The 25,542-nt window shown below is 44.2% G+C and overlaps 1 protein-coding gene and 1 long non-coding RNA gene across 2 annotated transcripts in view; one reads left to right on the forward strand and one right to left on the reverse strand.

Moving 5' to 3' along the window:
• The window catches only part of Sorcs3 (sortilin related VPS10 domain containing receptor 3), a 609,790-nt gene that overhangs the window by 31,984 nt on the left and 552,264 nt on the right, over positions 1-25,542 (forward strand). The window lies entirely within an intron of this gene.
• Positions 16,947-22,736, reverse strand: LOC116103983. The gene is made up of 2 exons (XR_004123646.1): positions 22,327-22,736; positions 16,947-17,280 (listed from the first exon to the last, which is right to left on the reverse strand). It is a non-coding gene; the product is annotated as an uncharacterized LOC116103983 (long non-coding RNA).

Consider the following 25,542-nt stretch of genomic DNA (forward strand, 5'->3'; position numbering starts at 1 on the left):
CCTCCACCACCTCCACCACCTCCACCTCCACCTCCACCTCTACCACAGACCAACAACCTCGGCTTTTGATGGTTAAACTGTTGTTTTGCTGACTTTTCTTGTCCAGCGTTGGCTGCTAAATGGATAAATAAGGAATGAGCCTTACAATGGTAAAGAAAGCAAACAATAGACAAGCCAGAACAAATGGCTAAGCCTGTGTAGCATAGGGCTTGGCTGCGGCTATTGCTTGTGTGGTTCTGTTCCTGCATTCCTCTGCTATGGGCTTTGCTATGGACCATCTCTGGGAGCTGCTGTCCCGGCTCTCACTTGGTATCTCCATTGGCCACATGCGGTCTATGGAACCTGTGGTTTGTTCATGGCTGTCAACTTAATGAGCTTTTCCCTGGCTTCTCTCAGTCTCTGTAGTGTTTGCTGCTTAAATTCAAGGCCCCCTCATTGCACTCTGAGGTCTTAGGATTGGACAGCTCTCTATTTGTCTGCAAATAGACTTGCAGAGTTGGCTGAGCACCTTGCTGGTTAGAGCTCTGCTATTGTATTGTTGTGGCAGGTGTGTGTGTGTGTGTGTGTGTGTGTGTGTGTGTGTGTGTGTGTGTGTGTGTTTTATTTAGTAGCCATATTTAACACATTTACAATCCATGTGTGCCTGTCCTAGAATGTATAGTAAGTCAAATGATTATTGGTGGGAGCTTCTGGACCTGTTATAACGGTTCTATCAGAACCATTTAGGACTGGCCTATAGAGAACCACTAAATGACTTTAAATCTTTTTCTATTTTAAGTTGGTTCATGTGGGAGTCATATGAGGAGTTAGTTAGTTAAAGCCATAAGCTTTGTATGAACTAAACAAGGGTTTGAATGTTGGTTCAGCCTCCCATAGTTATAGGCTCTTGGACCAATGATTACATTTCCTACATTAAGATGTCTTCACTGACAAAATGATTATGCATTTTAGTACCTACTATGGGAATGCTGGTGCTCAGAATCAGGATGACGCACCTGGGGGGTTACATCCTCATGCCTGTCTTATATACTATCCTGGAGTGGCCACATGTACCCTTTGTACTTTCTCAATATGAACAAACCTTTTTTTTCCTCAGTGACACGCTTGAGTTATAATGCAGGTGATATCTATGCTTTCCTGAATTGGAAGCTGGAGTCACAACCACTGGCATTTTAATTACACAGCATTTACAAGCACCCAGGTCGAAGGAGCCTAATTCTAGCCAGGAACTGGTTCCGAGGTTCCTAATATAGCAGAGATGTTTGCTTATGTGACCCTGACACCTTAAAACAGATGTAATCTTCTGCCTCAAATAGCAATTATCTTGAGATGGTACTAGTACCGGAGAGGGAAGCTCAGCCTGGTTGTGTGAGTAGACATGCCTGCATGCTGGCTGGGTGAAGGAGACAGCTCTTGATGGCAGGGAGAAGCCTCACGAGATAGTCCTACCGTGGACATCCAGCTCTTTGATCTTTCATCTTTTTTAGCCCCTACATTCTCAGAGAAAAATAAAAGGTGGTGGCTACAAGATTCTTTTCTCCATTGTTTTTACTGATGTATAAGTATATCTACACACATGTGAGAGTGTATATTTGAAATATTTCTATTATGGTAAAATACACAATATAAATGTACCATTCTTAACCCCTGTTTGGTTTTGAGAGTAGAATCCAGAGCCTTGCACATGCTGGACAAGCTGTCACCACTGAACTGTATCTGTGTGGCTTTAACAATTTCAAAGTATCTTGTTTAGTAGCATTAAATATTCACAATGGTGTGTGGTTATTATCACCACCCACTTAAAATCCAAAATGCTACAAACTCTAAAACATGTGAGTGCAGGCATGGTGCCTCTCGTGTGGATTTGGCACCATGCAGCATTAGTTCATGCACAAGATTTTGAAGTAATACCTATAACATATTTTGACTATACCTAAGGCATATAAAACATGAATAAATACAGTGTTTATGCTTATGTCTTATCCCTGTCATAGATTCATTATATATTGTGTATATTATATATATGCAAGTATTCAAAACTAAAAAAAAAAAAAAAAAAAAAAAAAAAAAAAAGATACCCTAGCCACTTCTGATCTCAAGTGTTTTAGATAAGGGATGTTCAATGGGCATTATGTAGCTATTTTCTTTTACCACAAGAGTTTTAGTTAATATCTTAAAGTTATAACAATCTAACATGAATTTATACCAGCTCATCATCAATAGCATGCAAACAAACAAACAAACAAACAAAAAAGCCAAACCTATCTTTATACGCCTGTGTGCCAGAAAGTAAATTAACAATTCTCTGAAATGCAGCTAGAGGTGACAGAATTTCGTTGTGCAGTTCAGTGGCGTTTTTATACATGATTACACTGTTACCTCACTACTCAAACAAGATTAAGACATAGCAACCCAGAAAGCTTTTGTGACCCTTCCTTCTACTGAGATATGATCAATATTTTGATTTGTACCAAGCTTTACCTATTCTTAAGGTTCATATAAGTAGACTAATGCAGTGTGGCAGGAAACTGCTTACACAGGGCTCCAATGGTCTCTGCTGCCTGATACTTGTGTCTTTCTGAATTTCTACCCTTTGGTATAGACCATGCCCGGTAGCTCTATTATAAAAATGATAACAGAGAGAGATGGGAAATCAATTCCCCAGTTATCTGTAAAGGCTTTAGCTTTATTTTGCAACCTTTCTCTCTGGCTCTCCTTCATTATTGTGACAAAGCCCACGGCCACGTTGATGAGGTTCTATTGGCACCATACGGTGAAGAATTGGGGCCCAGTGGCTACATGTATGAGCTTGGATGCAAATCTGCAAATTGAATATGGAGATGATTGTGACCTGGGTGACGTCTTGATTGGAAGCTGGTGAGAAACTCCAAGCTGGAAGATCCAACTGAGCATCATCTGAATTACTGACAGGCAGAAATTAAGAAACACAGAATATCTGTTGTCTCAAGACACCCATTTTCAGAGCAATTTATAACACAGATTCATCGGTACACACAAAGACAAAGGTAACTGCTATACAGAGTGTGTTCTCTTCAGAGTCTTGATTTATACCACTTGGCATTTTACCTCTACAATTTATTCCTGTGGGTATCTTTGCTTTGTATAGTGTTATAGTGTAGATATACTCAAACTCTTTAATTGTAGTATAATTAAGGATATCTATAATTAAAGGACATCAGTTCTTTCCAGATTTGGGATGTATTTGCATCATTGTATATATATATATATATTTTGACATATGCTCATATCTCTTGAGTTTGCATCTAAGATTGGGCTGGGTGGCCACAGAGTGGACTTAAGATCCTCTAATCAAGTTTACAAAGTGGCTATGAGTTACACTTATTCCAGAAACACATGAGGTTCACAATCATGTCACATTATTGCTACACACACACACACACACACACACACACACACACACACATATACACACACACATTTCATTTCAGTCATCTTGGCAGGTGTAGTAATGTGTCCCAGTGTAGTGTTTGATTTGATTAGTGGCAGATGTTGAGGCATGTTCCTATGCTAGGAGGTCCTCATTAACAAAATGCCTGTTCAAGTATTCTGTCCATTTAGTATTACTTTTTCTATTCTCAAGCCAGATTCGTCCTAGTTCTTTATAGCTTGGGTGTGTAGTGAGAATTTTAGTTTCTTTCAGAAACACAGGTAAGAATATAAACATATTGTTTTAATCCCAGGTATGGGATTGTGGGTCTGCCTTCACATTGTCCACAGTAGCTGACTTACTGTGGACATGCTGTGACATGATTTGCTTCATGCTCTAGCAGAGGTGTAATTTTGTCAGCAGCAGATAGTTTCTGAGATTGGGTGATGCTTGGAATCCTGGGGACTTATCAGAGGATACACAAATTCTAAAGCTCTGATAGGTGGGTTGTTGTTGTTGAGTTGGTTGTTGGTTATTGGTTAAGGTTTGTTTAGTCATGTGCAAAGAAGAAAGAAGAAGGAGAAGGAAGAGGAAGAGGAGGAGGAGGAGAAGGAGAAGAAGGAGAAGGAGAAGGAGAAGGAGAAGGAGAAGGAGAAGAAGAAGAAGAAGAAGAAGAAGAAGAAGAAGAAGAAGAAGAAGAAGAAGAAGAAGAAGAAGAAGAGATAATTAAATATCCTTACAGCAAAGATCAAACTTGCCCCAAGGAACTAGATAGCCTTAATCAGCAAGAAGCAGTGTAACAATAACGCTACACTTTTCGACCCTTGACTTTATCCAGAGGTCTCTTTTCTTCTTCAACTTTTAAAAAATCTCTTATCTAGTGTCATGGGGTTGAAAGGATGGAAGAAAAAGAGTGGAAAAAAGTGGAAGAAACAAGAACCCACAAAGTAGGAAAAGATAGGTGACAGGGTGGGAGTTCTTGGACAGATGTAATAACCATCGATAACTTGTTAAACTACACTTGATATTTTGGTAAGATGATAGACTTAATTTAGATGAGATGTAGTTTATTATTTTTTCCTTTGTTACAAAGTCTGTCTTTTACAAGGCTTTTAAAAAACTTTATCACTTTAACCTGGACATCTATCTGGAATTTCTTTCTTTTTTCTTTTATGTGTTGAGTTTATGTGAGTAAAAAAAAATGGATCAAATTCCTTTTACTTACCTAGAACTCCAGACTCTTTTGATTAAGGGATGACTTCTGTTGCCAGTCAGATATCTTGCATGTGCCTTTTAGTGACTTCTCTACTTGGTCCATTGACATATTATTATTTATCTTGACACTATGTCCCATGTTGCCCCCATATTGTAGTTTATAATGAAAGCAATTCTTCAGTATTTCGATTTGTCAGCCCAGTCTTCCCATTTTTCTTATTTTTTCTTGATTGTCTTGGCTGTTCTAGACTCTTGTGTTTCCAGATACATTTTAGAATAAACCTCTCGGTTTCTCCCCTAATGCTTGCAGCGATTGTAGGTTGGAAGTACATTGTATAAGTCAATCTGTGGAAGAAATTGCTGCTTAATTTTCTTTAATTTCTTTTCAGTGTAAAGATCTTATAAACTTTTCAAAAGACTTATTCCTAGGAATCTGATGCCTTTTGATATGATTTTAAAGAGGGGATTTAAAATAATTCATTTTGGGGGGTTTTGTTGCTGGTGTTATTCTCAGCTTCTTTTAGATTTTCTTTGCATACCATCATAGCATCTGTGAATAATGAGCATTTTGAGCCTCCCTTTGCTTTGTACTGTTCATTTTATTTTCTTCCCTTATTGCAGAGGTTATGCCCTCCTGTGTTGTTGAATAGAAGTGATGATCCTGGCCATTTTCTCTTGTTTCTGAGATCAGGGGAAGATGTTCAGGTCTCCACCATGAACCATCATGCTCTCTGTAGGTAGTTATAGATATCTTTTATTTGAACACAGATCAAAAGGCTCTTTCAGGTCTAACATTTGACGATGGTCTCTATATAGACAGGATAAAAGTGAGTATGTAGAATAGTAATGGTGCCTAGGTAAGGACAAGAACATCAAGACAGGGAAGAAAGCAAAGGACTGTGCTACAAAAGAGCTTAAGAGGAGGACTTATTGGTGACCCCTGCCTTCTTTGCTTCCTGAGAGCTGAGATAAATTGGGATAGGATCATGGCTAGTAAGGTCTGGAGTCCAGGTATTCTGGACACCGGGACCTCATTCTTCCTACTACAGTGAGAGGAGGAGAGTAAATGAAAGGGAGGTGTGTGAGGAAGAGAGCGGTGTCTTCAGAATGCTGGTGTATGCGTGTGGTATTGTATTCTATTCCATTACTCCCCATCTTTCTTTCTGTCTCTTTCCTAACCTCCGTCTCCATCTATTCTTGACTTTGATCTTGGATTCCATTTCTATTTCAGATCCAGTAGTGGCACAGGGCTTCTTTTTCTATCTCTTACAGTCTTGTGAGGCTCCTCTGCCCTGGGCTGCCTCTGTTTTTAATTCAACTTCTGAGACACCCATTACATAATGCCAGTTGACCCTGGTCACTCAAATCAGTGACTTGGGTATGAGATTAATGATCATGTCTGGGCCCTTCTTGGATTCTTGGTGGCATCACCTCTCTGAATCACGGCTGCCAGCAGTCACTAGTGATTATAGGATAAGAGAGGTGAGTAACCTTCAGAACGGAGTGAAGGTTGAACCAATTCCTCATGGCTGAGAACTCAGACACTCATGATGGGAAGGCAGGCATATGTCTTGTGGAGGGGACTCTGTTCTGTGCCTAACTTGGATTTTGGGAAAGGTGGGGCTTCAAGTGGCTGAGCTTCCTGCAGCATGTCACTTTTTCCTGTTGGCTTGCTTTCTTTATGCAAAGTCTAACCCAAAATTGCTATTTGGTTTGTTAGTCTTGATTGAATTAGAATAGTTCCATAAAAGGTGAAAAAATAAAAGCAAAGCCATCATTAAAAAGATTGAAAATGCAAAATAAAGAAGAGTTTACCCTTTGTTTGTTGAGACAAGACTCCACTGTGTAACTCTGACTGCCCTACAAGTAACCAAGAAGACCAGGCTGACCCTGAATTCACAGAGATGCCCCCACCTCGGCCTCCCAGTCATAGGATTGAAAGCATAAATCACTACATAAGACATTGCATTCATTCCTTTAAAAATGTTTTGAAAATTTTGTGCGTATGTGTGCATATGTGAAGGTATGTGTATATATGTATATGTGTATGTGTGTGTATGTGTGTGTATATGTGTATATGTGTTATGTGTGTGTATGTGTGTATATGTTTATGTGTGCATGTGTGTATGCAGGTGTTGTATGTGTTTTCATATGCAAGGCTTCATGTGTAGAGGTCAGAGTTCAACTTCATAGGACCAGTTCTTTCCTTCTACATTTTTGTGGGCTCCATGGATTGAACTTAGGTCCCCAGGCTTGCAAGACAAGAGCCTTTATGAGCTGATGTGTCATACTGGCCCAGGCTTTGCTTTTAAGTATTTAGGATGCTGCTTCAGCTGATAACTTTAATCTGCCACAGTTGCCTGTGAACCAGGAACATTTGTTCTGTGCCATGAAACCTTTTCTGAGGAAGAGGCTGAGGGTTGGGGTGCGAAGTTTGGCTTCTGAGCATTTTCAGTGAGGAAGCATGGGCCACCTCAGGTCAACTGGTCTGTCTGTGAGAGTGGTTGTGTCAGAGGGTAAAGTATGGTGGCAGTGAGACCATTGTCCTGTCACACTGTAAATCAGGAATTGTTACTCCACTCCATGTCTATAGTCAGTGCCCTTTAACGGACCAGTTTGTGCTTGAGGCTGACCTTCTGTGGAAGTGTGTATGATCCAGCAACATCTATCCTATTCCTGAAATCAAAACAGAGATGTGGGGAAGAGATGGAGAAGACGAGAGGAAGGGGAAGAGAGAAGAGGAAAAAATTAAGAAGAGAGGAGGGAAAGGAAAGAGGAGAGGGGAGAGAGGGAGAGAGAGAGAGAGAGAGAGAGAGAGAGAGAGAGAGAGAGAGAGAGAGAGAGAGAGAGAGAGAGAGAGAAAGAGGGAGGGAGAGAGAGAGGGAGGGAGAGAGGGAGAGAGCAAGAGAGAGAGTGAGAGAGCGAGAGAGAGCAAGAGAGAGAGAGAGAGAGAGAGAGAGCTAGAGAGAGAGAGAGAGCTAGAGAGAGAGCATGCATAGGAGTGGGACTTTGCACATATTATGCTCAGTAGAGCAGCCCCTCAGCACTGCTCCAGCTCTGAGAATTAAAAGTTTCTCTCGTCTTAAATATCTTTTTAAAGTGTGAGGGATGTTACTCAACTAGAAGTTTGTTTAAGTATCAGACAAACCAGTTTCTTGAAGCTCGATTTGCAGTCAGGATCAATGTCAGACCTGTACATGACCTTCAAACAAATAAACAACCATGAGGTTCCTAAAATTTAATTTCTTAACTGGGTGCCCATCCCGTCAGTCAGCAACAGTGCACCCTTTAAAAAGAAGCCAGGAGCTGGGCCTGGTGGTAGGTCTATAATCTCAGCTACCAATGAGGCTGAGGTAGGAGGATCACAAGTTCAAAGCCTACTTGGGGTACAGTGAGTTCTTGGCAAGCCCAGGGACTTAGCAAGACAATTTATCAAAAAGCAGAGAAAGGTTACAGAGCACATCTCAGTAGATGGGAAAACAGCAGAACACCTCCTTAGCATGTCAGAGGCCTTAGGCACAGGGAAAATGCTCGGCCATGAAGGGAGGGGCCTCACTGGTTTCCTGAGTTTTAACTCTCTGCCCAGTGCTTTTAGCTCACTGGCTTCAGTGAGCTGATACTGGTATGGACAGTGGCATGAGGCTGAGTCTTGTCATACTATAAACCAGTAACTGTTACTGTCCACGTGAAGAGGTTCCCATGCCTTTGTGGTTAGCTGGCATGGTGGAAGAGCCTTCCTGCCGGGTGACTGACTTCTAGAGTACAGACCAAAGAAGGCAGCTTCTTTGTGAGTTTCTATATGTGAGGCTCTGTATGCAAGGGCCACACAGCAGTTATTCTATCAATATTAGTGAGTACGACTATTTGAGAAAAGAAGAAGTAAAATTAAAGTCCTTTTGTGCCTAGTAACCCAGTCCCTAGGGTAACAGAATAACATTTAGTATGAAAGTATACAGTGTGAAAAAGCAAGAGACAGGGGTGACCTTTGTTTTTAAGCATTTTATACTTTTTTGTGATGTTGCTGAATATGATCTCATGGAAACACAGGCAGGAGTTGTTTTCCCCAGTGTTAGCCTCCCAAGGCAAGAGCCACAGTTCTCCAAGCAGCTTCTGGCCCCTGGAACATTGCTGAGCCTGAAATATATTGTTGAAATACTTGGAAATACATGGAGTCAACTGTGAGCTATGGTAGCTTCTATTCCTAATAGCATCTGAGGTTTAAAGTGTTCATAGGAACATGGGTCAATACTCTAGTCTGTTATTACCGGTCCAGGAATTCAGTGATCAGTTCTCAAAACTCAAGACAGAGAAGCCATTTAATATTATTCAAGGATGGAGATACTAATAAGGGAAGACCCTGGCCCTTTGCTCTGAAACAAGCCATTCATAAACACTGTAGGCTCATGTAGAGAAGACAGTAAATCTGGGAGCTCCATTTGGAATGTCTCTGTGTAGAAGGAGCATAGTGATCTTTTTTCTGGCTGGAGGGCACCAGTTTGGTGAGTGATAGGCAATAGCAGGGGCACTGATTTCTGTCAGGGTTTAGGATGGTCTTTGCCACAGGGCAACGATTGGCTGGCTTTTCAGGAGTCAGTGTATGTGAGAAGTAGAGTCTCTTTCAAGTGAGAAGAGAGTTAAAGGATATTGGGTGGACCCCACAGGCCTATTAGAGCTGCTAAGTCTCTTGTCCATCTTGAAGGAAGGATGAAAGGTCCACTGTTCATCAAGCATGTGTCCTTTGTCGTGAACTTCACAAGGGACTTCTCTCTTCATGGGTCTAGCACTAGAGACAAGGAGCAGAAAGCAAACCAACTCAAGCAGGCAAAGGAAGTTGCCTAAACGCCCTTTTCCCTTTCTCAGAAATCTCTCAGCACACCCTCTTCACACCTAGTGCATTTTCCCCACTGAAGTAAATGGCATTTGAGTAGAGTATTCCTGCTTTAAACCAGCCTCGGCCTGAAGCACAGGTTTTTGCCTTGTCAGCCAACACTCTCTCCCCTTTCTGGCAGAGTCCTTGCCGAAGGCTCTTCCTCACAGCATCCCACTTCTTTCTTTCCCTCGGTGGAGGGTTCTGGAAAGCCTTCTGTTGACCTTCTTTAAATTGCTAATAATTATTCAATTTCATATAGCCTGGGGTGATAAATATTCATGAACAGCAGAGTGCATGAAGATCCAGCACTTGAACCTGTTGTGCTTTTTTTTTTTTAATTAAAGTGAAACACAGAATTAAATGCGAGGAAAGGCTAAGAAGAATATGTATAGTTCTCCATTGTGTTTCAGTTCTGCTGTGAGGCTGTGTAGGAGGCAGCCAGCAAACACTGACCTGGGTGTTGTGATGTTCTGTTTTTATAAAGAAGATGCTTAAAGCATCTGTGTGGGCCAAGTTAATCCATTCATCCACATAACTACCCAATAATTCTCCTGGCATATATGTGCAGGTCACTTCTGCAAGCCCTTACAGTACCTCTCAGAGGGTCACTGTATAGAACAGAGATTCCCAAAGGACACATGGTCTGACAACGGTGAGACAAATTCGTGAGCCAGCCATGTCAGAGGTGCATGGCAACCAAACTGAGTAGGTGGGTAAGTCGTAGCCTGGGTAGTAGCTATTCTGTTTTGTGGGTGGCAGCATCCTTCATTCACAGTTTGAGCCCTGACTTCAAAACATCTTTCTCAGCTCCATGTGCCTCACTCATATCAGTGCCCAAGACATGGTCTTTGGCCAATGGGCATGAGAGAGTGTTGACCAGATGAACACAAACCTTGGAGTCAAACCCCAGCTCTGCCACCTCAGCAGTTGTGTGAACTTGGGTGAGCTATTTCACCTCCATGTGCCTTAGTTTCTTGGGTTAGCTTTTCATTCCTTTGGCAAATACTGGAACGATGTGATTTAAAAGGAAAGATTGGTCTTGGCTCATGGCTACTGAGGTGTTGATCTGTCAGCAGTTGGCTCCTTTGCTTTGGGGCTGAAGTGGAGTAGACCACTACTGTGGCAGGAGTGTGGTGGAGACTGCTCAGCATATGGCAGCTGAGGAGCAGATGGAGAGATAGGACGGTAAGGGGCTTGGGATAAGATAAATCCCCAAGAACATGTGATCACTTCCCCCAATGGATGCTCACCTCTGAAAGTTCTTACCGCTTTGCAATGTGGCCATCAACTTATGAATCCATCTGTGGAATAATCAATTGACTTAGGCCAGAGCCTTCATCAACCAATAGCCTTTCAGAGATTAGATCTGGCAGCTGAGGTACCAAGCCTTCCAAATGGGGGCCTCTGCTGACATTCAGATGGAAACTATAACGTCTCATCTGTATAAGTAGATGACCATCATCTAATCTTCTTCACAGGACAATGTGTGGGCTAAAGTAGCTAATGCACCTGAGTGGAAAGAATAGTCCCTGACCCACAGGAAGTGCTGGAGTGTAGACATGTCTACTACTACTGTTACTTATACTGAGACCTTTGTCCATGGCTCTAGGAGCATCTTTACTGCTGTATTCCCCTGTTCTCTGGTGGGCTTTGTCCAGATTTTGCTCCATGAAGAGGCAGATAAACTGCAGGTGAGTCCCAGGTGAGGTTGGCAGACACCCTTGAAAGCTTTTATCAAGTATATTCACAGTGACCCGATGATGCATGCCTATAATCCTGGCACTTGGGCCACAGGGGCAGGAAGATTTTGCAAATTCAAGGCTAGCCAGGCCTACATGGTGAGCTTTGGGCTATCCCATACTGCATTAAACATAAAGAGAAGAAACAGCAAGACAAGGAAAAAGATATGGCCACAGTAGATGGCCAGCCTCAGGAAGACAAGAGGCCTCTGCCTATCAGGAAGTGTAGGCAGGAGCAATGCTATACTCCCCAAATCCTCAGCCCTGGATGATCTCCACAATTTCTTCTCGGAGGAAGATGGGCTCCTGTGTGGCTTTAACTCATGCCCCACTCTGTGGTCTGTGTTCCCCATTTTAAAATGGTAAATGTGAGTCTTATTTGTAGTGCATGTCTAAGAAGATGCTGAGAAATCATCCCAGGGACTCTCTTTAAGTAAACAAACCCACTTCTTGGAGAGGCGGTTGCTTTTTACAGCTGCAGAGGTGAGGAGAGAGGAGATCCCACCATTGCTCTCAGGTTTCTGGCTCCAGAGACATTCCCATCCTCTTCCCCCATCTCTCACTGAAGCGTGGGGGACCTCTGAGACTCAGCTCCCAGCATCCTCCAGGAAATATGGCCAAGCCTGCCTTTCTTATGTCAGTTGCCACTGTATTTGTTTTACATGGGAAATGATGGCTTGCCTGGGGCAGTGGATGGGAGGAAAAGGCCATACTGTCCTGATTGGTGGGATGAGGGTTTTGAACTGATTTTCTCCTTAGGCTCTGCTTAAACATCTTGCTCTAGTCATATTTCAACTCCCTGACCCTGGGTTCCTCATCAGCTGTGAGGGGACACATCAGAGTCAAGCCTGAGTCATTGTCATGACCAGAGATGCAATGATGGACAAAGTTATCACCCTCATGATGTTTCCTGCTTCCTTACCTATGTTGTCTTTCCATAGCATAGCACCAAGGTCTCAGGGCCTTTGCACTGACCGTTTCAGCTCCCTGGAATGTTCTGTACCCATCGAGATGTGTGGTTCATTCTACCACCTTTCCTAGTATTTATTTAAACTACCTTCTCAGTGAGACTTGCTGTGGCATCACTGATTAAACTGTATTCTTCTGCACCCTTAACCTTCTCCCTGGGCTCTGCTCTCCACCCTTATAGGGATGTCTCCTACTGCCCAGCTTCCCACTTTGTCTTTTGTATTGCCTGTTGCCTCATCAGAATGAAAACTCCCTGAAGACAGAGGGGGTATTGGTGTGCCTCAGTTCTCTCAGGGTGCGTTGCTTGAATGGGTCAGACATGACAGAAGTAGGAGGGTAGAGCAGGGGAAACACTTGAGTGAGCTTCTGGCTCTTCTTCATGTCCAAAGACCTGGGAGAAGAAATGGCTGCTCCAGAGAGCAGGGTGTTTGCTTGGAAGAGATCTTCAGGTTGACTTACGAGGGGCTCATCTTTTGACCTGGTCCCCAAGTCCATGGTAGTTATCTGGTGAATGAACAAACATGAGGACTGGGCACATATCTGTGAAGTGGAGCCAGTCCTTCTCCTTCTACAGTTCCATTTCCTGTAGGAAGGAGATGATTGCATAAATACTTTGCAAGGGTGTCTGTGGTAGCTGTCCATGCAAGTCCGAAGAAAGCTGAGGTCCTGGAAGTACTCATCAGGTTAGCCAGTGTTTTAAAATGTTCTTTTAGGTCTGATGTTCTAATTCCAGACAGAAGGATGCCTACTGTGGGACTCAGGCTAAGCGGTCAAGTCAAACTGTCATGGAGAGAGATAGTGGTCTGCTTTGGAGTTATACCCATTGCAAATGTACAGATTGTTCACAGTTTGTATGCTGCGAAGTCTTTGGAGAATAGGCATCCATGGAAAAGAGTGATGCCTGTATTAGGAATCTCAACTCCTCTGCGTTTGGAATCATGAGAGAGGTTGAGATCTTGACACAAACCAGTGACTAGTCTTGGGGGTAGAGGTTCACGAGGCCTGAAGCCTTCTGCTCTCAGGCACAGCTAAGACCTGGGCCACCTCTTATCTTTTGTGACATTACAAGCAACTTGCAGGCTATTGGCTCTTAGCCAGGGTTCTGGGGATTTTCCTGCTCAGAGTGTCTCATCATGCTTTGGCCCAGGTCCTATATGAGCTCAGAGGAAAATCTTAATGTCCCAGGACTAGGGACAGTTGCTTTTACTCTGTGCCCCTCTCAGAAACTTCTGTAAAGAACAATTCGGATCAAGGAAACACAGGACCTTGATACTGAAGAATCCAGAAAACCAAAGAGGGCTTGCAAAAAAGAGAAAGCTTTGATGATTTAGGGCCCAGTTCTCAAACAGTAACTTTGAAAGTGTGGTATTTTTAATAAGAATGGTCCCCAAAGGCTCATAAATTTGAATGCTTGGTCACCAGGCCATGGTTCTATTAGGAGGTGTGGCCTTATTGGAGTATGTGTGGTCTTGTTGGAGAAAGTGTGTCACTGGGGGTGAGCTTTAAGGTTTCAGAAGCCAAGGCCAGATCTAACCTTTCTCTCTCTTCCTTCTGCCTGTGGATCTTGAGGTAAAACTCTCAGTTTCTCCAGCACCATGTCTGTCTGAGTGCCGCATGCTTCCTGACCTTGATGATAATGGACTAGAACTTTGAATGTAAGCAAGCCCCAATTAAATGCTTTCTTTTATAAGAGTTGTCACGTTCATGGTGTCTCTTCACAGCAATAGAATACTGACTAAGACAGAGAATATACCTTTGTTTACTCCAATCCTTAGGCACTAGTGTTGTTAGGGCCAGAATGTGGATGCTTCCGAGTAACTGGGATTCAGAAAATCTGTGACTAGAGTGAGCCCTAGATGCCTGACTGCTGATGGTTCTCATGCTTTTCTTTCATGGGGAGAAGGAGCGGAGCCAGCAGAGAGCCACCTGGCAGATCCATGAAGCTTCTGAGTAGGGTCTTCCTTCTGCATGAGTCCTGACTAGGAAGGTGAGGAGTAGTGAAGGATGCTTCTGCCCCTTTGCCCTGATATTCTGCTGTGGCTGACTCAGTTTTTGGTGTCAGCTTGGTTTCTTACTTATCTAGCCAACAGGTGCTTGGAGGGAGATGGAGAAGCTAGCTATGGTAATTATGAGGTGCCTAGCCATGGGATTCAGAGGAGAGACACTGAGCCACACAGATAGGTGTCAAGCTCTGAAAGGAATCCCTCTACATTCCTCATCAGTCGTACTGTATGGCTGATGGTCAACCAGCTTACTCCATCAGCATGTGTCGTGTGAGCACCTTTTCCATCCTAGCTAGGCTCAGAGTTCTGTGTGAAATACATGACAGCTCTGGACTTTCACACTGTAGAAAGAAACTTAGAAATCCTGCAAAGTTCCATACTGGGGTTCAGTCGAAAGTTCTGTAGAGTCAGAGAATCCCGTTAGGATAATTTATGGCACAAGAACTGGGTCCTAAAGGCTCCAGGATTCAAGGTAATGCATCCCATTGGCTCAGCTTTGGGCCCAGCCTTCTGTTCTTGCCCTTATCCAGAGGGGGCCCTGGACTAATGAAGGACTACGAGCATCTACTCCTCAGCTGTGCCTCAGGAACAATGTTACCTTCCCCATACAGGTGACTGCATGAATTAAAGGTGATGACATTCACAAAGTAGACTTGCTGTGTGTCAGTGAATCGAGCTGTTATTAGCCCTTAATGTTTTTCATCGGCTTCATTTATTGTTTTGATTTTGGTTTTTGGTTTTTGTTTTTCTGTTTTTTTTTTTTGTTTTTGTTTTGTTGTTTTTTTGTTCATGACATAGTTGTGTCCTTTGTAATAGGGGTACAGAGCCAGCCAGGAAAGCTTGTTCCCTCTCTCCTTTCTTCCATTTATCACTTACCAAGTACTTACTGTGTAGCACTCTCAGGAGCTAACACGGGGCAGGAGACAATGGATTAAATGCTAATCCTGCAGCTCTTACTATTCATACACCCCACTGGAAAAATGATGGTGATGCTGCTGCAGCAAATCTTACATTGTAGTTAGGGGGTTGCCTAAGCTAGTCTTTGTAAAGATGCTGGCTCTTTAGACAATCACTGATAAACATTAGCATTGATAAATAGTTGACATGATGGAGCATCAATCAAGTAGGCATGCCATTCATTAAGCCCTCCAAAAGGCCAGAACCAAGCACTGTGGGAGTTCAGGGGAGAAACAGACCTTGTCTGCAAGACACGAAGTAGGGGCAGTTCTCTGTGTCCAAAGATGGGTTTATCAATCCTTCTTGGGTCCTGCCCCACCCCCAGCCTTCAAGGAATCTTTTGCTGCACTGTATCTAGCACCATCTACAAGTGCTTTCTTTTAAGAGAGGGCATTGTGCCAATGAGCCTGGGGTTGAGTCTGACTGCTGAGTCGTGATGGAGAGGCAGCAGTGGAAGGGTCACCTGCATGTGGCCGCCCTGGCCCATTCTCATTTACATCACGTTTTTTGTCTCTGTTTGAGCCACACACACATCCCTAAGCTCATCAGCATCTCTTAGTGCACTGATTGCTTTTTTAGTGTGTTGCCTCAATCCCTGACTTTTATGGGGTTTTTGTTTTGTTTTGTTTTGTTTTCTTAATGTCTAACCCCAAAGCATGTCTTCCAATACTCAAAGACTTGTCTGTGTGTCATACTTTCAGTAAAGGGTCTGGCTAGGTTTGGAAAAAAAGAGAATATTATTGTATAGGACTGATATTTTAGCAGGGCATAGTATCCATGGTTTCACCTGTAAATGCCACTAATTCGTCTCCATAAATATCCATCGTGGGTGAGACACTCTCATGAGGATGCATAGATTTTGAATTTGCTCTCTTGGTTTTCTATGCTTATTTACCACCTTCTTTGGGATTAATGTCACCTCTTTCCAGACCCATGTATGGTCCCTTATTGCCCATAGCTGTGAGGTCTTGTACCCTGAAATGGGGTGAAAGTAGGGGGGGAGCAGTCACAGGTGGCTCAAGTATCTTTTAAAGGACATGGCTCTGATTCCTCCTACACCCTCCCTTGTCCCACAGGAGTCTCTGCTATGATAAAGGTCAGGATGAGGGGGTAGAAAATAAGGCTCCAAGCAGGAGTCTAGCTTTCCTGCAGGCACGTGTGGGCACTGTGGGGGTGTTGTCTATATCTCAGTTTGGGGAGGTGGTGTTTTGGGGGTGGAAGGATGACTGGAGCCGCGGTGACCAGCCTGGGGCTGGGGGCAGTGCAGAGGTGTTGGAGGGGACCCACCAGCTGCTGCAGACTCAGACTGCAGTAGTGACTTCACCCTCCTGACTCACCCTCATCCCAGCCTCCTGGATACAGAGTGTGACAAATAACTGATTGTCGTGAGCTCTGGAACACCCACGGCCAGTAAATCATAGAGATGAAAATCTAGTGTCCCTGTGGCCAGCTCTAAGCTACTGTAACAGCCAGGAATGTTCAGAACCTTGGACAGAGCCACCGAGTTAAGGCCACGCTGCTACAATCCCACCCTTTCGTCTTTCTTTCTTCCTCATTACTTTTCCCCATCTGTCTGGTCCCTACATCTCCCTCTCCTCCCCCTGTCTTCAAAACCCTTCATTTAACATGACAGAAAAGACCCAGGCTCTTGGGGTGAACTTCAGAGACTTAGTGGCCTCCTTTAAGATGGCAAGCTCATCCCTTCCCCATGTATCCGTCCAGCTACCCAGCTACCCACCTATCTACCCACCAATCCATTTATCTATCTAACTGTCCATCATTTGCCCATATCCCCAAACCTTTATTTCTCCTGTTCTATACGTTCATCTGTTTCAATCTCAAATCTTCCCATTACCAAGACATTCTTCTCAGATGCTCTCAAGGGCAGTGGCCATGACTCAGACTTCAACACTCATCTAGCCCGAATGGCCTGGGGAATAAAGTATTGCTGGTGTACTTTAAGAATTCCTTGGCTCTTTTTACATCATCTTAGCACCTCCAGGCTGACAGCATCTCTTTCCACTGAGCATCACTTGATGCTCAGGCTCCAGTGGCTGCTTCCTCTAATGATGGGCAATCCTGTTTCTTCTTTGTATGTGACCACACATAGAGAAATGTCTAGGAGAGGCCACAGTAAATATGAACACACACTATGGAGGAAGGGGCTGAGTGAGGCTCTTACCTGAATGTGGGCACTGGGGCTGGAGTAAAGACAGCCTGGGATATGAGGTGAGTACCACACAAGACTGGGACAGGAGAGAAAAGCCACCAGGTTTCAGACCCAAACCAGTAACTTGGACAAGAGAGCTCACTGGCTCATGTCACTGCTGGCTTCCATTGCCTGTCTCCAGAGGGTATAGAAGACCTTTGAGTCCAATACTTGGTCTCAGATAGAACTACCTAGATGGGTACCCTCAGCAAGCTCTAGGCATTAATTTCTTCATCTGTAAACAGAGGTAATAGCAATCTCATTGATGTCAGAGGGTTGCTGTGCAATGCCTCTCATCATCTAAAGCCTCAGGAGAGGAAAGGCAAGAGAGAACTGTACGTGTGTGCCACCAGCAACAGCATCACCAGCCTTAGCAAATGAATATGAAGATAAATGTGTTATTTATCAGAAACTCAAGTTTGACCAGCTATCTTGTGTTTTAGCTCTCAGTCCTCAGTCAGTAAGTACCCTGGAAGCAGGGTCCAAGGCTGCCTCCTCCATTTTGGTCCTGACTAGGACAGTTGCAAAGGTGGGTGAGGGAGATGGAACTTTATGAAGTGCACAGCACCACCCAGCAGCCTGCAGACTGGAAGCTGAAGAAGAGAAGAGCCAGGAGTAGGCTGTGTGTGCCTACATGTGCGTGTGTACCCAGCCTTGGCACTGAAGCCTGTGTGTGTGCAAGCTGAGGGCCTTATGAATCAGCATTTGCCAACTGTAGCTCCTGCCAGCCGGCTGTGGGCAGTGAGTAGCAGCATGTGACATGCTCCACATCACTGTTAGCTATGGCAGCAGGAGCACAGAAGCAGGGCTTCTATTTGATTCTTGAAGAAAAAGCCAGTGCAGCCCAGATCTTGCTCGTTCCAGTGACCTGTGTCCATTCCCGACTTCCTCTGCTTACTGTAATTTTTCTCTTCTCTTCTTCCTTCCCTATTACATGTTCTTTCTTCCCTCAAAGCCCCTCTGTGATTGCATTTCCTAGGGATCTATTGTAGGTGGGATGCTGACACATCCTTGGTTACTAGCTGGTTCAAGGTGTGGGCTTCTGTCCCCTCCTGGGAGCTACAATAAGGTAGCCAGCACTCAGCAGCATTGGCCTAGAGTCTCCAGTGACAGGAACCACCAGGGCTATGCAAACTATACACAACCCAAACCTGGCTCCTTCAGACTGGCATCCATGCAGTGAATTTGGGATGTGTCACTCAGAAATGCTAGCAGTTTGAGGACATTTAAGAATGGCTTCTTGGGGATAGAAAGATGGCTCCACAGTTAAGAACACTGGCTGTTTTTATAGAGGACTGAGGTTCAATCCCCAGCACACATTCAGAGGTTCACAGCCATCTGTAACTCCAGTTCCAAAGTATCCAACACCCTCTTATGGCTTCTATGGACCATAGGCAGGCATTTAAGCAGGAAAAACACCTTTTTTAAATAACATAAAAAAGAGGGAAAGAAAGACAGAAAAGAATGGCCTCTCATCCAGTTAATGTTTCCTTGCTCATTCTGCTTGGGGGGATATAACCCCTGTGTTTTTCCTTCTTTAGTAAGAATCTTCATAGCCCACCTCCTTCCTCTTGCTTTACTTTCCACTTAGATCCTCCTCCTACCTGGAGCACCAGGTAAAATGAACTGGCACACTTTGTAAAAAAAACTGTGGCCCCTACACATCCAGGCTTGTTTCTCCTACCTCTGTAGGATCTACCTACTTTACAGTTCAGAGCAAATGCCACTTCCCCTGAGGGTCCTGTTGACAGCCCTGTTGGCCTGGCCTTCAGGGATCTCTCTTTGTCCAGGTTGATGCTTCTATACCTTCTAACTTGTATGGTATTTTCATGTGTTGGCTATGTATTTGGCTCCTCATGCAGACCTCAGCCACCTTGCATGGTTCCTTTCAGTTATTCCTGCTGCAGGGTCTGCCACACTCCTTGTTCTGGGAAGAACACTCCTTCTTCTTAGTGTTCAGAGGGGCCTTAGTTTAGAGACCACCCCTTCCAATTTCTGTTACCGTAGTGAGTATTTATTGAGGCACCCTGTTTTATCTGAGGAGTTTCCAGGTAAAGATCTCCAGGATGGTGGTGTCAAGAAACAAGGATGTGTGTGGATGGATTTCTTTGACGCCTGCAGACTCCAGCAGACTCCACAGTCAATCATGACACCGGGGGTAGATTGCTTGCTAGCACCACCAGCCTTTCCTCTTGAACAATTTAGATTTGTGTGTGTATGTGTGTGTGTGTGTGTTCATGTGTGTGAAGGTACATGTGCACATATGTGTGCACACATTTGGAGACTTGTACCTGATAGCAGGTTTCTTCAGTTCTCTAGTTTTCAGACTCTCAGTTAGCATAGGGCCTTCAGCTCGGCTAGCCTGACTGTCCAGCCAGCTCCAGGGATCTGCCTATCTCTACTTCCGTAGCAGTAGAATTTCAGGCACAGGTCTCTGAGTCGCACTTTTTATGTAGGTGCTGGGGACCCAATTTGACTTTTCAAGCTTGCATGTCAAGCACTTTATGGGATGAGTCACCCCAAACCTTGCATGCTGCAGTTTTAATGTATTGCTATGTGAGGTGGTTTGGCTTGACTGCTGTGTGGCCAAAGGCTCATCTCCTGAGTGTAGAATGTTAGAGAGGGTAGCGGTGGTGATGGGTTAGCTCTGGTTCTGAATGTGGAATCTCATTCCTCCTGCCCCAGTGTGCCCTTATAGGCAAGGCATTCCAGCCTTAGGTTAGATAGCAGTAAACAGCCTGTTCTTGGGATAAAGCACTTGTCTGGACCCCGAGACTTCTTCAGGCAAAGGTAGAAGGCATGTTTGGAAAACTCAGTTTTTGGTAGCTATAACTTGCCATGCACCACTCAAGAGTGTCAGAGTGTCAGAGGTCCCTTGTGGTGCAAGTGGTGAGTGATGTCATTTTTGAAAAGGCCTGGGGCCAGCTTTTGTTCAGAGCACCATACTGTTCAGATGTGGAAATCACTGTCCATGAGAAGTGCTCTGTCCAGAGCCTAGACTGGAGGCAAGAATAGCATTACATTCAAGACTCGGGTCTCTCGCCCTCTCATCTGAGTGCCTGGTCTATCATAGCCAGACCTTTGGATATTAATTCAGAGGCTTTTGGGCTCTCAGGATCCTTATGCCAATCCATAAAGATGGGCCATTGCTCTGGCTTGCTCCTCTTCTTCATTCATCAGCCTCATGAGACTACTCAGTTAAGCCAAAGGAGGAGCAGTTAGTGGGAACTTTCTCTCTGAATCATTGACTATTGACTTCTGACTACAACTCAAGCATCAGACAAGGCTGTGGTGATGGATCCCTGCTAACCACAACTGAATTCCTTTGCGGAAAAGAGCGCTGCATGTATTCTTCAAACACAACTTTTTACATGAGCTAATGAGTTAACTAATTATTGTATGTGCATGCCCATCAGGACACACCTGTGAAGGTCAGAGGACCACTTGTGTGAGTTGGGCTTACCACCACCTTCCACTATGTGGATCTCAGGATCAAACTCAGGTGAACTCATTATCAGGCTTGGTGGAAAGCACCTGCAGTTCTGCTATAATAGCTAGCCCACCCTCTGACATGGATTTTTATTTTGTGTTTAGTCATGTGAGAGGTTCACTTGAAAACTTTTCTGCTGACTGATCCAGCTCTGTGATCCCAGTAGTTAAGACCATTGGTCTTTTTAGGATAGTGTTCAGGGTAGAAGGCTTAGCCAGAACTGTGGTCAGCTTGTTACCTTCCTCACTTGTAGGGAAGGATGTCAAAGGAGAGATTCTACGTGGTTCCAAAGCCAGAGGCCTGTAAAGCCAGTGTCATGGCAACCAAATGGAGGACTTCCATCCACTTGGTAACAGGGAATCCCTGGACCTATCAGATCCTACTGTATCAGCAACTGCGTGAGACCCCCTTGATTGGGGAGGGGAGCTGGTGGAAGGAGCATGAAAAGGCATATGTAGGATGTTATTTGGGGATGGGGCTGGACATTTTTTTTTAAAAGGAAGAGCAACAGAGAGATGTCTTTCCAGATAAACAGTGAGATTTAAAAATCTGGCGAGGCCTCACCTTTTTGATTTGTCCCTGGTGATTGAATCACTTGCTCCTATTCTGGTCTTCTCGCTTGAGCCTTGAGGACAACACACGCCTGATGTTCCCCCTTTGTTTATTTCCACCCCTTGTGCTGATTGAAGACAGAGAACAGATGCTGCTCTGTCCCTGTCCACCTTGACACCATCACGTGGCTTTCGATCATTTTGATGTGTGTTCACTTTGAGTGATCCAGAGGACTCTGGTGTGTATTTGCTTTCTCCATTAGAGTTCACTTCTTCGCCAAAGAAGTGCTTGCTATTCTTTCTTGTAGCATAGACACTGGCCAGATGTCCATAAATCCATCAGGATTTGATTTGGGCTCAGGGAACTAGTTACAAGTGCTTGAGGATAGAGGTGCCCCTGAGCCCCCTGAAAAACTTTGAAAGTGTTATTGTCTAGAATTGTCCTCATAGATCTGGGAAAACAATTGATCTTTTCTAATCAGTTGAGGAAGGGTATAGTGGGTAGAGAGAATCTGATTGCAGAGGTGGGGCTAGGAGAGAGGAGAGGAAGGAGTAGAGATATTATCCTTAAAGACATATGTCTAGACCACAGATGTCTTAGAGATCTAGGCAGTAGGAGATACAGAATGTTTCTTAGGGTGTTCAGTCAAGACAGATGGAGCACCTGAAATGAGTGAGCACTTGCAAGATTGGATATGGCTTCTTCTGTTTCCTAGTCCCTCACAGTACCTACACAGAATGGGCATAGAGTAGATGCTCCATATTTGTTGAATGAAAATAATTATCTCCAGGGACCCTCATAGGCTATACATTTCCCACAGTGATAAAGGATTTGTTGACCATTGAGTGAATAACTGGGAAATGTAGGGCAAGCATCAGGGATTGGGTAGGATCATTAGTAAAGTAGTGATTACCAAGGCTGTCTAGAAAAGCACGAGTCTCTTCTTATGGCCATCATTGAAGCTCAGAGAAGTCACATATACATCCTTGAGGGCCTTAGACTTTGGTTGAAACATAATGATTTTGGAATCTGAATAAGCATGCAGACTCTGATGACCACTCTAAGGATTCTGAGCTGGCAGAGTCAGCATTCCAGACAAAGTTCCCTAGATGAGGACTGTGGTGTAGATTGCCTGAGGCCCACACAGCAACACTGGTCTTCCCATGGGACATTTCTACATCTGCGATGGCTCCAAACACAGAAACCCCAGGGTGTGCAATACTTAAGAGCTTTGTACATCAATTTAACATCACCAAGGATGGCTCTGTGGACCGCAGATCAGGGAACATCACCTTCCCTAGCAGATCAGGAATTGTCAATGCAGCCTTCCTCATTTTTTTTTGTTTTTATTTTGTTTTAAGATTTATCTATTTAATTGTGTGCACACACATGTGTGTGTCTGTGTGTGCACATGAATGCAAATGCTCACAGAGGTCCAAGATGTCAGATGCTCCAGGAGCTGGAGTTACAGGCAGTTGTAAGCCACCTGATATGGGTGCTGCGATTTGAACTCAGGTCCCCAGGAAGAACAGCGTGGGCTCTTAACCACTGAGTCACCTCTTTCCCCGCTCACTTCCCCCCTGAGTTTAGCAGGCTAGGCAACTTGACTGAACTCTAGGATGGAAAGTGAGGATACTTGGGAAGTGTGTTTGAGGTTTGTATCCTAGCAATAGGCACGAGCTTAGGTCTTCTCAGGGGCCATGCTGGAGGCCATGCCATGCAAGGGAAGACTGATAAATTGGGAGAGGACATTCCATTTTAAAGAACGCTTTTATAAATAAGAAAGCTGAGCCACTTATAAGCCAACTTGCTTTGCAGAAAGTTTAGGAAAACTCCACCTGTATCCTGCCAACATTTTGTGCCACATTAGTGGAATTGGGTGTGTTGCTGATGGCAATAGCTCCCCAGACAGTGACACTGACATCTGATGTAGGTCATGTTTTTGTATGCCCACAGAGCTAAACACTGACTGCTCATGTCTCCTGTCATGAACGTTCTCATTTTTGTGATGCTATGAGGGTCTATAGACACTCAGCAAACAGCTTCAAGAACATGTCCAGGGTTTACAGATGCTGACTGATGGAGCCTCAATCTGATGCCCATTGTCCCTTGGTTGGAAGCATTGTACATGTGACATGTTCTTTCTTTCTTCTCTTGAGTTTTATCTGCTTCCTCTGCGTGCCAGAATGCGCCTTCTCTCATCCATTTTAGGAAGTGATGCTTCTATTTTTGGTAGTTTATTATCAGGCATGGAGAGTGGAAATGGAGTGGGATAGTTTTGGTTTGTTTTTTAGAGCATGCTTGGAACCAAACCCCCTTATCAATAAGACATGCGGTATGAGTCTAGGTGTCTATTCAGGGAACCAGATAGCTGGTAATTACAAAGCAGTGAGACCTTGACTATCCATGTGGCTCTTTGGGAAGTTTTTCTTCAGTGTTTTCTGCAGGTGTTTTCGGTTGATCGATTTCTTTTAAGATGAGCTTCAGGAGTGCCTGTCTCCTCTCCCTCTCCATGGGTAAATGAAATTCAGGTGTTAAAGTGAACTACAGCTCCTGGATTCGACTTCCCAAATGGGCATTCAGTTTTGGAAGTTGACACGGAGTTGGGGGTGGAATCCTTGGGAATCCAAGTTCTGCACTTCTGGGTTGCTTTGGTTTAGTAATTCAATTTCTCCCGGTGGCTGTGATCTTAATTTTAGGATTTGGATTTTAGAATTGTGACTGTAGGGGGCGCTGTGGCGCCTCACCGGATTTGCCCTTCTTTTTCCTTGGTGTGACAATGTTTTTCTTCTTTATATTTACTCTTCTCTCATACAACACATCCCAATCTCAGCCTCTCCTCCTTCCACTCCTTCTACTTCCTCCCTCCCATCTCCCCTCACCCCTAGGTCCCCTTTAAGGTGGGCTTTAATTTCCCTCCATTTCTGGGAGTTGGCACAGGAGTAAACCATCCATCTGTGACAGCTTCCTAGCCCAGGTCAGCCTTCTCCCTGCAGGGAAGCCATGTCCTGGGTAACACTACCTTACCTCAAGGTGGATAACCAAGAGCTGCTCAGGGATGAGCAGAGGCCTCAGCATGGCTGCATGCAGCAGCTCCCACACAGTCCTGCAGCCTTCTTGCCTCCTGGAAGCCTTCTCCTTGCTCCACTCTGGCCCTTAGAACTCACCTCACCTCACCACTTTCTTATTTACTCTGAGTCCTGTGTTCCCAACCCTGGGTCTTGTGATAATTAAACAAAATCTTTGCTATACATGCCTGGCCTAGAACTCATAGAATGGGAGGTTGTCCCCTGTAAATGTAGCTTGTGTTTTATCAACATTCACGTTTGCATAGGGACTCCTGGAGAAGGCAGAGTTTCTGTACTGTTAGGACAATATTGAGTATGCTGTCAGGATCAGGGATGAATATATTTCAGAGAAAACAGAAATTCTTAAGAGATCTGAAGACCAGCCTCTTATTGATTCACACCAGATAGCAGGTGAGTTTTGTGTAACTAAACTTAAATCCTGATGACTTTCTTTTTTTCTGTTTATAAAGAGATCATGCACTCTGGGAGAGGATTGTTCCAAAGGCATGTTCACATATAGAAAGAAATTCAGCAAACATGGTTCCTTAGTGAGGTTTCAGTGAGGAAAAGAGTGCAATAGTGGTGTGTGTGTGTGTGTGTGTGTGTGTGTATACATGTGTGTGCGGGTGTGTTATTTGTGTGTGTGTATACATATGTATGTGAGTATGTGTATTTGTGTGTGCATGTGTGTGTGTGTGCATGTGTGTGTGTGTACATGTGTGTGTGAGTGTACATGTGTGTGTGAGTATGTGAGTATGTGTATTTGTGTGTGCATGTGTGTGTGTGTGTGTGTACATGTGTGTGTGTGAGTATGTGAGTATGTGTATTTGTGTGTGCATGTGGGTTGGTGGTAGGTTTGTGGAGTGTTAAGGTACTTAGTTGATAGTGACCATTGAGAGTGGTTAGGATATCAGAAGCTCTGTCAAGAGAAGAGGGTCTAGTCAACTTTTCAAAAGCATATCTCTGTAGGCGCTTCTGTGGGAGCAGTGAAGGAACTGAGCATTTCTAAATACACGATGCAATAGTGAAAGGGCTCTGACCATCTCAGCTCCCAGCTTAGT

The sequence above is a fragment of the Mastomys coucha genome, unplaced genomic scaffold (genome assembly GCF_008632895.1).
Source record: "Mastomys coucha isolate ucsf_1 unplaced genomic scaffold, UCSF_Mcou_1 pScaffold21, whole genome shotgun sequence".
NCBI classification, from domain to species: Eukaryota; Metazoa; Chordata; class Mammalia; order Rodentia; family Muridae; genus Mastomys; species Mastomys coucha.